Raw genomic sequence first — 13,456 nt, forward strand, 5'->3', positions numbered from 1 at the left:
TGATGTTGCATTGATCACACACATGGACAATATAGCATGATCTGACATAGAGCATCCACATTGTTTCCTTTTAGGTGAGATGCACTAATAGAAATATGTTACGAAATGAAGGGGGGAGATGATCTTGGGGTGTGGGTGGACTAGGGTCGGCAGTTTCACTATTTTAGGGAACCACACCCCTTTTCCCCATTAAAACCACGCTTGTCGGGGGCTACATTTACACCACACACACACACACACACACTCGCTCCTCTTTCCCACACCAGATCTCCTCGCCCTCGAGTTTTCCGCCGGTTTGGCTCGCCGCCGCAGCGCCTTCGTCCGAATCCATCCACTCCCGCACTCATACGAGGTACTAATCACGGATCCACCCACTCTTCTCCTCGTTGTCGCAATCTTTGACGTGTTTGATGTGCGTTGTTTTTATGATAGATTTTTATCGAAATCGTGCGGAGTGGATCTGGGATAGAAGTGATTTTAAGGGAGAATACAAGTTCATTTTCTGTCAGGTGGGGAGGAGCACTTTAATTTTTGTTATTATGATTCACCGATTTCATCTGTATGCTCGTTGCAACAAGGATTTTGGGGCCTAGGGTTTGGTCGGGGAGGGGTGGGGTGGGGTGGGAGGATGCGGGATCTGACCCGCATGATGAAATTGTTGTCGACTGGGAAGCAGAGTGGCTTAGTCTTCAGGTTCTAGTCTTGTAAAGATGTGTTTGCGAATTAGTAGAGTTAGGGGAACAGGAGACAGGAGATGATGCATGTTTGTGCGGTGGTTGGGGGAAGTGCTTGGGCGGGCGGACATGTATCTTGGTATCATCTACCAATGATTTCTATCTGGACCCCCCCCCCTTGGTGGTGAGTCACACTTTAATTTTTGTTATTATGATTCATCGATTTCATCTGTGTGCTCGCCACGACAAGGATTTTTGGGGCTAGGGTTTGGTCGGGGAGGGGTGGGGTGGGAGGATGCGGGATCTAACCCCACATGATGAAATTGTTGTCGATCAGGAAGCAGTGTGGTTTAGTCTTCAGGTTCTAGTCTTGTAAAGATTTGTTTGCGAATTAGTAGAGTCAGGGAAACATGAGACACGAGATGATGCATGTTTGTGCGGTGGTTGGAGGAAGTGCTTGGGCGAGCGGAAATGCATCTTGGTATCATCTAACCATGGTTTCTATCTAGACCCCCCCCCCCCTTGATGACCTCCTATGATTTTCAAATCCTTCAATCTTTTTTATTTTCCTCTCGTTGAAGGGACATATATATGGTTTACAAGTTTCTTGATCTCACATGATTGTTTCCTACTAACATTATCACAGGCGGTGATAGTTGATGGAATAAAAAGACGGCAGATTCTCATCCACAAGACCAACACCAAAGGTAATTAGTCTATGCACACAACTACTTCATCTGCATGCTTTATTCACATGCCATTGGCAAATATGTGACATTAAATTAATTTCTAGTTCGCTTATGTGTGTCCTATTTTACATAGATTCCATGGCAATCTCCCTAGTACACCCCAACAATTTTTATTTGCTCCTGACTTTGTGACTACGCATCATATATGACAAGTTTTGTTATCCACATATGGATTTCTTGTTACCTATGAGACACATTTAACTTTTTTGTGGTAATTTTTTGGTATGAAACACAATATCATTCTCTACATATGCATGCATAGCAACTTCTTCCTGAATTTTTTGGTCAGACAATTAATATCTCTCAATTTTTTTGTAGTGTCCTTATATGGTATTTTCTTCACATTCTCCCCATGTGTGCATATTGTACATTTATCTTGTGGCACTCCTTTGCAAAGGGGTTGTTCTTTTCTTTCTCTTGAGGTGTGGATACACATTGACAACTTTGTTGTTCATAAATGGATTTACATCTTTGTTTGGCGTGTGGCAAGTTTTGTTTACTTAACATTATAGGGCCAAGCTCCACAGCCAAACTTTTCTTTTAGGCCACATGATTTTGCTGATTTTTCATGAATACCCTCTCTAATTTTGCATTTTCTTTCTCACTGGACATCATGTCAAAAACTTAGACATTGGACATCAATGACTTGAAATAAATATATCTCATGAACCTTTCGTTGTATCCACATGAAAAAACAAGCTTATTTATCAGATGATAAAGGCAGACACGGAGGTTGATGGCTCTTTCAACAATATGCACGTAGTTCATGGAAATCTTTGCACAATTAACATCTCAACTTATACTTATATTATAGTAGTTCATGCTCACATGTCATGGCAACTTTAGTAGGGCCAAGTACTGGTAGTATCAACTTTTTTTGCCCAAGTCACATGGGCTGCTTCATGATAGGGTTGTCTAGGGGTGCACTCCATGTTAACTATATTATTTTGCAATTTAGATGGCAACTTTCTCTTGTTTCTCTATGCAAACAATTTTTTCCTCATCTTCGCCATTTTTCACTATTGGTCTATGAATGCCAGTGAACTACATCTTCTTCTTGGGCATATACTACATCTTCTTCTGGGGCATATAGGGATTTAAGATATGGAATGATCTCAATACAAATCCTACTAGTTCTACCAAGGTACATTATTTGGTCTTATGTTCTTATCCATTTCCTCTAAGTGCACCATTCGACTATGTGCCATTTTGGAGTATGACCCTGCGTGTTTTCTTTCCCATCCTGGTATTTGTGTTTTTGGATATTGTCTGCGCAACTGCGAAAATAACCACGACACATGGGAATGCTCACACATGTCATGTGGCAGTTTTATTTAGCAAAACATGGCAAATTATCCTAGCACGTGCATTACTGATTGTTGTTAGAATGGAGGGAAACCTAATTGGCTTATGTTGATGGAATTCTGACACATACTTATATGCTAACATTACACCACAAAACACATGTCAACTTTAGATAATTATATGTCAACACTAGGTATTAACACATGAGAATCATTTGTTTCATAGGTTCTCTAGGGAAATTAGAGGGGGTGAAAACTTATCACATGTGGATGGAAACACTAGACCATGATACACATCAGTCTTTTCCATACCTTTTTCATTTGACCCCATGTTTTTATATGGAGGGTAATTATAGGGAGGGTGGAAAATTACCATAACCTTAGATGACAACTCCAAAGCACAAGCCATAACAATTTTCATACAACATTCATGTTTCTTTTTTTACTTTGGAGGTAGTGGGAGGGGGGTTGGTGTTGATGGATAGTTGTATCCCTGTGTCGCATGTACCGCATGGGACATATATGCATAGGGGCGTGTGGGTTCAAGGGACCCATACATGGGAGACCGACTTAATGGAAGGTGCCTCCCCTGGTTTCCCATAAAGGAAGTCAAGGCCTTTCAAAACTAGGGAGGAGTCCAATTCTTGGGGACCAACATCACTGCTGGGGGTGGGGGAGGGCACCGCCACATTTCAAATATACAAGGTCGTCTGACACCACACAGAAGGACCAAGATCTACACACATTTTAATCTGCCCATAGAAGCCACATCAATCCATGACATCCTGTCTAGATCGACCCCTAGAACTCGACAAGTTTCCTCCCAACTTTCCAAAACCCTCTCTAAATCTCCGTTGTACTCTATATCAAGATTAACCCCATATAAGCATGAGTGGAGCTATTAGCCCCCCTAGGGCAAGGGGGTTCACTCAAATAACATGTGTGTCATGTACCGCAAAGAGGAACTAGGCGAAATTATCCTCGAATATTGCATGTACCCTCTTCTATTTTCTCTACAAGGATCTCCCTATGATGACAGGGGAGGTTGTGGGTTGTTCAAAGGATAGGGGGTCATGTGGAGTGAGGGGGGGGGGGTATTATGGGGGGAAACGATGTTGCTTCATCAATGGGGTATTAGGAGAAGCTATGGTGATCTATCAATATGTGAACCCGCAACACGTCAGATCAGGGAGGGAGAGTGGGGTGGTGGTGGTTGGGGTGTTCTTCTGAAGGAGGAAGAAACTCGTCATGAAGTCAGAATGAACCTAGAGCTGGATTTAGATCTAGTGGCCCCGCACTCACGCTTGCAGGTTGAAGAGTCTGGTCACAAGACTTCTCTATTGCCCGCTCATGGCGTAGCTCGTGCCTTGTTCTAGTGTGAATCATTTCTGCCGCGCGTCGTTGCGCCATGGGGACAACTAACCTACGTTTGTGCCATATTTGCGTCCAATAACATACCCGCTTGAAACAGAGCAACGAAAATCATAGGAATTTTGTTGCCATTTAATCTGTTGAATAAGAAATGTTGTTCAATTTGAGTTCTAACCTAAAACATAGGAATGCTAAAAGATTACCATTGGATACTATATAATGAAATATACATGAATTCAAGACACAAGGAAGACAAAACATAAGGTAAGACCACATGTCTGATTTCCAGCAAAGTCCCTAGGGATTGTCCAATTCATAAAAAAATCCGATGAAGCATTTCTTTATTCCAAAAGATACCGTAGGAACTATTTATATAGGTATTTAGTTCTCCAAATTCCTAACTTTTGCGCTTTTTACCAAACGATGCCTAGAATTAGGATAGAAAAACATTTTAACTGTTTACAAAAGTCAGTATTACATTCATTTCATGAATATCCATCATCATAAAAATGTGCCTATTTATATTTTTTTTGCGAAAAAGCACACATGTATTAAGTAGCACATGGCCCTACAAAAGCATCCTTAAAGAAAAAAAAACAAATTCTTAAGGACGTCAAAGTCTTGTTCCTCATGCATCCATCGACGGCGAGCCATGAAAATGATCTAGTTGCCAGCTCTGGGCCTCCATCTCACTGGAGCCAACTCGTTAAAACTCATGACCTTGTAAAAGTAGTGACCGAGAAATCGTCAATGTAGACTAGAAGACGTCTGCGACCACAATCCGCGTAGAAAATTGCCGCACTTAAGAAGATAACACCAAAGAGGACCCGTAGGACGTCCCATGTTCGACCATACAGAGTTGAGGAACACGAACCTCACATGCTCCCCGACTAGGTCAAGACTGGACAACATCATCGGCCAGAGCTAATGCCGGAGAACCAAGATGTATAACCACATTATCGGCTTCATAGGACAAACGCCACCAAGAAAATTTGCAAAAGAAAAAGGCACATCACGAGAACTAGATATCGGCACACATGATCCTAAATAAGCACATTGGGGTTCCATGAACTTCCAGCTAGCCAGCATGCTGTAGGACATTATTCCTAAATTGAAATGGGCCGACGCCTCGCCGCCACAAACCATGAGACTTGCTAAAGAAAACAGGAGACAAATTGCCCATGCCGCTGCATGCCGGATTTGGTGGGCCTGATGTCGAGCTCATTGTCACCCAGGACCATGCACCGACGCCCTCTTCTCTGATGACCCAGCCAGGTTAGCCCACTATTTAAGATTGTAACGCTGGATCACCAACGCCGCCATCGAGCATCGTTCGTCGAAGACCGCACCTCGGCCATCTCCGTCCCTGACCCACAACAACCCATCAACTCCGCCCTATCAGGCCCCTACAATCAGCAACATTTCCGGTACTACCAACACTGCATGGACGATGCATCATGATAGCGGCGAGAGACGGAGAAGACGAGTGACAGCTAGGGGTTCAAACGTCCGCCTCGACCCTCCCCTACTAAGGGCATCTCTAATACTGACCTTCAGACCGTGCGGTCCGGACGTATTGTGCCATCCAGCGTAGGCCTGTATGGGTCCACTGGGTGGTCTGGACGTATTTTCCCGCAAACCGGAGACAAATTAGGACGGGAGGGGGGGCTTTGCGGGCGTATGGACCACTGCCACGTCCGTTCCTAACCGCTCTTACCACCTCTCCCCCGCTTTTCATCGAACGCTCGCCCCGCTTTCATGCCGGCCCATAGCATGCAGCGGCCGCCATTAATGCCCACGATTTGACCGGCCAGGAAGGCGGCGCAGACGGTCGCGACCTGTCGGGCGTTGCCGCTTCAATACGGAAGCCCCGTCCCGAGATACCAACTCCGACAACTGCGCCGCATTGAAGCGGGCTGGCCGCCCCTTCCCCTAGCCTGGCCGTGACTATTTAAGCCGTTCACCGGCGACGCAGAGTGCCGCATTCGTCACCCCGGCAGGTGAAGCATGAGCCGGCGTCCCCGCCGTGCAGCCGCGGCCTCCACATCGGTGGCCGCGTGAAGAAGGAGCCGACGTCCCCACAACACCTCCTCCGTGTGAAGGAAGAGCCGGCGTCTCCCCCGCTGCACAGCCTCCATGCGCGAACCGACGAGCCATCGTCACCACCACGATGCCACTGCCGCCTGATAAAAGAGGAGCTGCCGCCCGCGATCGCGAAGGCACGTGGCCGCATCCTCCACTACCTTGGAGGAGGCAGTTCCGGCGGTGCCTCCGGCTCTCAGGCCATGGTATCCAAGGCGAAGCGCGCGGCGAGGCAGCAGGCGAGGTGCGACCGGCGCAATGCCGGCCATTGCTCCGCATTCGTTAAGACGGACGTGGCGGCCATGGACAGGGGGTCTCTCTGTCGGCGGACAAATGCGGAACAAAATTTACGGCTCGGCATTGGAGATGTGTAAGCGTTTTTTTCCTGTACAGAAGATTGGTACGGCCGGCTCTGCATGCCTTGTCTGTGGACACAAGTGCACTGTTAAACAGTCGCAGATTTGCCACAGAGAACCGGCGACTGCGGGCAGGAGGTGATATCTCCTTCGAGGCACGTACCCTGCACGCGTCGACTTATCCTCACCTGAACGCCCGGTCCTATCTCGTCTTCTCTAATCTCTACGGCGACACAGCTGACATGCATGACATGTCCCTTTTCGTGAGCAGATGTGTTAGCCAACTCTTTGATCGTGTGGAACGAGAACCGGCCACGCCAGTACGTAGTACATCAGCCGCAGAAAGCGAGTCGCAAGGTGCGGATAGCTTTTGCCATTCTGTAGCTAATCCACATATCTGCACCGAAGAGTACCCAAAGTTCCCCTGTTCCAACAAGCTTCAGGCCAAAGGTTCAGGCTGTAGGCGGCAGGTGCGTGGTTTGTCGTATAAATACTCTGGCATCAAGTAGATTCTGCATGGACCTCCAGCTTTGGGCGCGCGTACTGGCGCCGCTCCGCAGCTGGCCAGCACGTATGTACGGTGACCAAAAGGGCGACGGGATAGGGAGGCAGCTGCGACTGTGTGGGCAGAAGAGCTGACAAAACCCGGGGCGGAAGTAAGCAAGCAGCATGCAGGGGCACAGCTAGCTCGCTCGTAGCTACCCGTTCCGTTCCCCTACTAGCCTCGGAACTCGGAGCCCGTCTGGGAAGAATAGCGATGGCTCTGGAAAGCCCAACGTGCCGACGCGCCCGACACAGCCAACGCCAGGAGGCATGCCGCGCTACGGCACACCCAGCGGCACCATTTCCTTTCCTCACGTACGCACATGCGTCTCCCCCTCTCTCTCCAGTTAGTAAGGAGGGATGCTGCCTCCCGTTTCGCCACAGCTCCCTCCCCCCACGCAACTCTACTATAAAGGTTTCAGCTGCAGGCGGTGGTGTCCGAAGCTGATCTGCGCGGCGGTGCTGCCGCTCGCGGCCGGCGCTCCGGCGCTGGAGCGGGAGGAGGTACGTGCGTACTCAGGCGGGCCGCGCGCTCTTCGCTCTTGTTTCATTCGGAGCCGTCAACTCTGCTCTCGTTCCACGCACGCGGATTTTTTGAGCTCGGGTTCCTGGACACCTCTTATCTTTACCCTCCATTGTTGCTTTGAGATCCGTACTACACAACTAACTTAGTAAATGAAATTTTCTTTTTTTTTTCTTCAAAACAAAACAACATATGAACTTCAAACTTTCCAGGACAACAAAACATTCTTACTAGAATGTGAGATAAAACTTTCAGATTGTTTGGTCCAACAAAAATATTGAAAATGAGATTTATTTAATTAAAAAAATCCTATTTTTAGTATTTATGATGCATCAAAATCTGAATTTTTTTTACACATTCTTGTTAGAATGTTTTGTTGCGCTGAAAAGTTTGAAGTTCATATGTTGAACTATATGAGAGAAACAAAAAAGAGAAAATTTCTTCCACGAAACGTGATGCAGAATTGGATGGCTAGATAAGGGGGTGCCCATGAGCCTATGCTCCACAATATGTTTTCGCTCGTTCCACCATGCCATCTCCAGCGATCGTAGCGGCTTCGGCAACTTAGCCCCTTTGTTTCACCGTCGTTTTATGTTCGGGGTCGGAACGGCGGGGGGTGATTCTTGTGTAGCACCAGCCGAGGGTGATTCTTGTGTAGCACCAGCAGTAAATAAATCTTGAATCGCCCTGGTTGCTGCTTAAGTGCTTATTATATGCTGCGGCGATCCGGTATTCCGGTAGGCTGCCTTCTCATCGGCTGAATCCTTCGAAATCGTGAAACCACAAGCCAGTCTGTGCTTGCCTGCACGCGCTGTACTAGTTATAGCAGTTTTGCTTGGGGTGGCCATCAGGGGCGGAACCAAAAAATTTAGCCAATGAGTTCATTCACGAATCATCAGGATTCACATGATTCAGTATAATTTTTTGGGGTATGAATTAACTAAGTGTAAAGTCCAAATTCACACCGCATTACAATAAAAGTATAGCACTAAAAGGCAGCATGATCAATAGAAATATTTTATCGCTTACCACATATAGTTGTCACAATAAAAACTGAAAACGCAATACATACCGGTTGGATGAATTTAAATAGAGCAGTGCCAAAATAACTTCACAGCTTCATGTACAACTTCTCGCATTCCTGAAAAAAATTGAAAATATAAATTACTTCGACAAGTTCAAAATAAGTTTCATCTGCCAAAGTTAGTTGGTGGCCAGAAAGGTCCATCGGTTAAATATCTTTGTCTATCTCACCTTGGTTCTTAGAATTTCTTGTGTGGTCTGAAATTCTCTTCCGATCAACACACATATCATAAAACAAATCATCTAACTTAACTTTTATCTGCATAAATGCTTTGAAAGCCAAGTTGCATCAACAACAATTTGATGTACCTTGCTTACATCTAGGAATCGCCTTGAAGTGTGACCATTTTCTGAATCCGGTGATCAATTTTGCTTTGAGAAATATTCTCCCAATGCCTAGATCAATCAGGGTCGATGTTTTTTTTAGGAAATTAGGGCAATGGGCGTTACCACGCTAGGCTAGATTGGACATGCGTAAGAAGAAGATTTGATGATTGATCTCATATGGCTTGAATTTGGATTGGGATGCGGAGACCACGGCCAAGAGTTGCCGAGTTGGGACTTGGGGGAGGCGATTAAGTCGATTTAGGAGGAGCCAGGGAGCGTACATCTCTGAGATTGGAAGCGATCAGCAGAGTCAATCCGGGCTACTCGCGTGGGCTTTTAGTCGGGCCAGTTACGTTAAAGCATTTTAAATGGACCAAAAGGCTTCTCGCTTGGGTTTTGTAGTTTTGATGGGTGCAGCCTTGATATTTTACTGGGTTCATACCCAAAAACTACAAACGTACTAGAAGAACACCCGTGCGTTGCAACGGGGCTACATTAACTTTAAGAGTTCAATATCAATTATGTTAATATTACATTTAATATTCTCATACATATCAAGTGACATTGACGACCTTTTTACCATCAAATTCTCACACACACTCTCTCCCTCCCTTCTCCTCACACTCTCTCCCCCTCTCCCTCTCTCTCTCTCTAACACACATATATCCATCTTATTGGGTACGGGACCATAATCCATCTATTTCACACGCACACGCGCTAGTGCATAACAATATGGATTATAAAACAGGTTCAAGGTAGTAACAAGGATTCTTCTCATGCATTAATAAACAAATGTTCTGCACTGAAGACAAGATAACCAATTCCCAAAGTCCATCAGAGCATCACAGAACATTACTGGCAAGATAAATGCACGACGATACACCCGACTCATTTAATTAATATAATTAAATTATCAGTAAATTAGTCACCAAACTGCTCGGATGAACCGGAACAGAGCCAACATATATCATCCTAGACAAACGCAACATCAACCATTTACCTTGGTACTTTAGGGACCGACAGGAGGATGCATGTAGAAGCGCTTCTTGCCTGCGAATCCGCAGTTAGAGAGAGAAATTGGAACCCATTCCCATCACCAACTGATAAACAAAGCATGTAAGAAAATTGATATCGGGCCAACTTGGATCTTCGGTGATTGTCCGCCGGTATGGAGAATTTAGGGGGGTGGGTGCAGGGAGTGGCCTTGTGGATGATGGATGGAGGCGCGGAGGGATGTGGTCACCGGAAGGTCGAAAGCGGAGAGGGTCGGGCACGTTAGGTGGAGCCGGTGGTGCGCGACAACCGGAGGCGGCCCAACCGTGGGCGGCGAACCGACGATAGCCTCGGCCCATCTCTCGACGCAGCGAAGATAGAGAGGGCGGCACTGCCGGTGCTCGAGGCCGCCGCTCGGCACCATCTACATCAAGGGGAAAGAGAGGCGAGAAAGCGATAGGATGATGCGGGGCTAGGGATTGTGGAGGAGGGTGGGGGTGTGCGATTTGAATGGATGGTTCTGCCCACCGTTTTCTTGTACGTGGCGGTGGAGACGGCGGCGTCCAGCCATGCAGGCGAGGCATGGGTCGAGCCGGGCACACGGCGAGGCGCAGTAGCAGAGGCGGGGGCGATTTTTTGCTACTGAGATGCAGGGTGTGGGATTGATCGTTCATGTTCTCTTTTCCTTTTTAACGGGAGATGGATGCGATTTTTTCACGAGGGGAGAGATGCGACCACGTACAGATTCCATAATAAATTAATTAGGTCCATAACGGGATTTCTTTACAATGCATTAAGATTTACGTGTTAGTTTTCTTAATAAAGAAATGCACTGATGTAGGGATCGATTGATTCGGATAAGGAAAGATAGATTCGTGATCTTTTGTATGTTAGGAAATTAGTGGTTTGCAAGGAAAGAGTGGAGAGAAAAAGAACCAATACGACCACGTATAGATTCCATAATAAATTAATTAGGTCCATAACGGGATTTGTTTGCAATGCGTTAAGATTTACGTGTTAGTTTTCTTAATAAAGAAATGCACTGATGTAGGGCGCGATTGGTTCGGGTAAGGAAAGATAGATTCGTGATCTTTTGTATGTTAGGAAATTATTGGTTTGCAAGGAAAGAGTGAAGAGAAAAAGAACCAGTACGAGGGGGTGGTGGGAGGTGGGACGAATAAAAACCGGACGAAATTGGGAGGTGGGAGGGGGCGAGTAAAAACCGACAAAAAAACCAACGAAATTGGGAGGTGCGAGAGAGGATGAAAAAAAACCAGGGGAGGTGGGAGGAGGACAAAAATAAACCATACGAGGCTACCAACTGCTCCATTAGGAGTAGAGATTGTTTGTGAAAATAACATGCGACGACGACTTAGCGAGCGGATCCCCTTAAAAAAGACATAGCCAGCAGATTCCCTTAAAACTGGTAGAAATGGATACGATTGATGACATTGATAAATAGTGGTGAATGTTAGCATAATTTACTATCATCATGCATGGAAACGAATCATCAAGAAAAAGAATACTTCCTATTACTACACTCATAGGAAGCTTCCTAATCTCTGCTACCAAACAGTTTCTGCCCAAACAAGAAAGGAAAGTTATGGACGTGATTCGAAAGAAAACAAACGTTATGAAGATTAATTAATTTAGATTTGATCTTTAGAGATTGATTGTGATTGATTCTTTTACATAAAGACATTACTAAATAATTTGCGTCAGTATGGAAAGTTCTGATCTGTTCAGTTTTTTTCGTTGTGTGAGAGGGTGAAGTGAAAATAAACCGATGAAGTGGGGGAGGCGACGAAAAAAATCTACGACAGTTAACCTACGAAAAAAACCCGGACGAAAGTGGTGGGACGAAAATTGACCGGCGAAGACTACCAACTGCTCCATTAGGAGTAGAGATTGGTTGGTTCGATTTTTTTTGCGTGGAGGGAACTACCTGGGAGGTGGGAGGGAGTACGAAAATAAACCGTCTCGGCTGAGCGGGAGGTGGGAGCAAGTACCAAAGAAGTACCAAAAAAGACCGGGTGAGGTGGGACGAAAATAAAATCCGGAACGCGACCTACCAACTGAGACATTAGGAGTAGAGATTAGGAGTAGAGATATTAACAAAAGTGCAGATCCCGTCCCACTCTTCACTTTTTGACAAAAAACTTCCTAATAGCAATCTTGGTGAGTGATCTCGACCGGGTTCGATCGGCATGGCGTGTCGTTCCTCCAGGAGTGGGTGCTGAGAGGAAGGATGGCAAACCTCCATTGTCAATCGGCCGGAGCTGCATCGTCATTTGGATCAGAGCATGGACGAAATCGAGATGGTAGAGGTTGAGTAATTTGTAGGACGTGAGGGTTTAGGGTGGGCATCACGAGAACTCACCCATATCTTAGGAGACGGCAGACCCGAGGTGCAGTCGTGTTCGTGCTTCAGGGGCTGCCACGTGCTGTCCTTGCCGCCATCGCCTGTCGATGCCACTTCAGCGCCACGAGCATGGGACTGAGGGACGAAGGGAAGAGAAGGGAAGGAAGCGAGCTAATGACATACCTATGTTTGGTATGTAATACCCTCCATTAAGAGTAGATATTTTCTTAAAATCGGTTATTTTGTTTCCTAATTAATGTGGTTGAGCAATTTAAGGTAAGGTTAATTAATTTAGATTTGATATTTAGAGATTGATCGTGATTGATTCTTTCACATAAAGACATTACTACAAATAACTTGCACCGGCATGGAAAGTTATGATCTGTTAAGATTTTTTTCGTTGTGTGAGAGGGTGACGCGAAACTAAACCGGTGGGGTGGGGAAGGGACGAAAAAAAAACCAGCGAAATAAAACAGGTGGGAGGTGGGAGGAAGTACCAAAGAAGTACCAAAAAAGACCGGATGAGGTGGGACGAAAATAAAATCCGGAATGCGACCTACCAACTGAGACATTAGGAGTAGAGACTAGTACGTGGCAGGGAAATTCGTTGGGTTCAACTGAACCCAACGGCTGTACTCTAGCTCCGTCCCACTGGCCATTGTTGGTGTGATGTGAGCTGAGCCATTCTTCATGGTATGTCCTCAAGAACCGTCAGGTTGCCGCTGAAAGCGAGCCCATGTCTTTTTCTTCAGACAGCGACAAGCCTTATCTGTCGACTCTGTCTAATTCTTCTTTTCCATACCATACCACCCTGTCTGATTTTTCTTTTCCACACCATCCTGGGGAGGAGGGCTCTATCTGATTTTGCTTTTCCATGCCATCAGGTCGACTCTTGTCTGATTAATATCTGTCTTCCATTTGAGTAAAGTCTGGTTAGTATCTGTCAGTATGACATTTTTGTAGTGTTCAAAAAAAAAGTATGACATTTTTGTAGAACACGGAAGAGTCAGTATGAGATTAGTATATATATATATATATATATATATATATATATATATATATATATATATATATATATATATATATATA

General features: G+C 45.6%; 1 protein-coding gene across 2 annotated transcripts in view; it reads left to right on the top strand.

Moving 5' to 3' along the window:
• Positions 1 to 227: 227 nt before the first annotated feature.
• The window catches only part of LOC119281747 (bZIP transcription factor ABI5 homolog), a 16,052-nt gene continuing 2,823 nt past the window's right edge, over positions 228 to 13,456 (top strand). Inside the window, exons 1-4 of one of the 2 annotated variants that reach the window (XM_037562194.1) lie at positions 228 to 352; positions 433 to 509; positions 1,321 to 1,381; positions 2,464 to 2,567. The gene's annotated coding sequence lies outside the window, so the exon portion shown is untranslated. The remainder of the gene's footprint in view (positions 353 to 432; positions 510 to 1,320; positions 1,382 to 2,463; positions 2,568 to 13,456) is intronic. The other variant, XM_037562195.1, reaches the window with a different exon arrangement.

Source organism: Triticum dicoccoides, chromosome 3B (genome assembly GCF_002162155.2).
Source record: "Triticum dicoccoides isolate Atlit2015 ecotype Zavitan chromosome 3B, WEW_v2.0, whole genome shotgun sequence".
Lineage (NCBI taxonomy): Eukaryota > Viridiplantae > Streptophyta > Magnoliopsida > Poales > Poaceae > Triticum > Triticum dicoccoides.